Here is a 1817-nt window from a genome sequence, read left to right as displayed (position 1 = left end):
TGCATTAGAGTTATGCGGTACTTACGGCTGTACATAGATACTAATAGATACTATGATATTGAGTACTGTGAAAAGCACGATGAGCTGTCTAGGAGAAGACCCTATTTAGAAATATTCACGCAGCTTTGAAGCGCGTGTTTTGTAATGATTAACAAGCTAGTGAAATGATCCAGTAGTAACTGGATCATTGCACTAGCAATGATCCATTGCACTAGCTGCTTGCTACGCGGCTATCTGGGGTTCGATTCCTCTCTTTTCAATTAATATACTTTTTTATTCCTTTTATTAACTGCAGCATGGAAAAGCTTGAATCATTAATTGTTAGTATCATTAGTAATTATAACAAAATTTACAGCTGTTAGCTGTACTGTTAGCTGCTTTTGATAACAATAATTTAATGCAATTTAATTGGCGGATGGCAGAATTATTTTCCGGGTTCATTTCTAATTCTAATAGAAAATGATCTACAATTTTAAAGTAAAACATTTAACGATTTAAAAAAAATTAATTTTTTTTTTAAAGTTTAGTTATTGAAAGGAAAAGAAAGTCAACAAAAAGGAACAAAGAAAAGATCAATCGAAACCGAAGCAGTCGCGTTGCAAACAGGCATATCACTGAGCGACGGTACCAGGACGCTGATCATTACAAAAACAAGCATATAAGCTGCGTGAATGTTTCCTAATGAGATTTCTTCTTAAACAGCCGAACATTGTGTCCTTGTACTTTTCACCACAACAAAACTATGTGAGACCTATTCATGATGCAATAATAGAAATAAATTAAACATAGTATCTCTTATAAGTAGAATTGTAAAAAAGTATTAACGTGAATAATGAATACTGGTTAATTTGTCTACATTTCCCTGATTTTTAAAATCAAATTTACATTCTAATTGAAAATTCTTTAATTCTTCTTTATTTACAAATGTTCACAACTATTTTCGTTATACAATGAGCAATTTTATCTTTGAAAGAGTGAGCTAGTGATTGAAAGCGAGAAAGCGAACGAAAGCGAGTTCATCCGCATCTTAATCTACTTATAATGCTACATAATCCCTACTTACAGATCTGCACGCTTCTAATGTAAGCGACTTCAATTTGCTTTATCTTTAACGTAGACTTTTCTTCTATGTCATTCTTACATTGAAATTTTTCCACATTCATTCCTCTCCTGCAACCTTTTCATACATGCTCTCATGTTTCTCCTCCCACTCAAATATTCTGCAGTTTCGATTCTCTTTTTCTTCTCAATACACCCCCGTCCTTACCTTGTTCCGCAAACTAAATCTTGCTATTCGGTCCATGTAATCTCTCCCCATCCCTTTTATAAATATTTGTATACCCCTTTCTTTCTTATCATCTTATACCATTGATCATATTTGGATTTCTGAATTATTTCCCACCTTTTTATTAATTTTCTTTTCCTGCCACTTCTCTCCAATCCTTAATAGCTTACTGCATTCTCCTCTCCTATATCTCTAGCTCTGAAAAATCTCTTCTTTTTCCTTTCCATATTGTTAGTTCTATCGCCGTTCCTATTCTTTCTTCTACCTCCTCCGAACACTTTTCCGCTAACTCTCCTCTCTTTACCCCTTAACTTCGCCTTAAATTTCCATTCTTTAATTTCCCGATCTAGTACTTATTTCATTCCTTTGTACTTCTTCTCTCCATATACTAGGCAGTCTGATAAGTCCCTGAAAAATGAAACACGGAGATGTTTTTTTGGCCAAAGTCGGTTTTATTTTTCAACATACTCTCCGTTTAGGTCGATACAGCGAGTCCAACGATTTTCTAACTTTTTGATACCGTCTGAAAAGT

General features: G+C 34.1%; 1 protein-coding gene across 2 annotated transcripts in view; it reads left to right on the top strand.

The window, feature by feature from the left end:
- The window catches only part of LOC117175998 (probable ATP-dependent RNA helicase DHX35), a 215619-nt gene that overhangs the window by 192049 nt on the left and 21753 nt on the right, over window positions 1-1817 (top strand). The window lies entirely within an intron of this gene.

The sequence above is a fragment of the Belonocnema kinseyi genome, chromosome 7, assembly GCF_010883055.1.
Source record: "Belonocnema kinseyi isolate 2016_QV_RU_SX_M_011 chromosome 7, B_treatae_v1, whole genome shotgun sequence".
NCBI lineage: Eukaryota > Metazoa > Arthropoda > Insecta > Hymenoptera > Cynipidae > Belonocnema > Belonocnema kinseyi.
The sequence above is the reverse complement of the archived record's forward strand: the minus strand, read 5'-3'. Positions and strand labels throughout refer to the sequence as shown.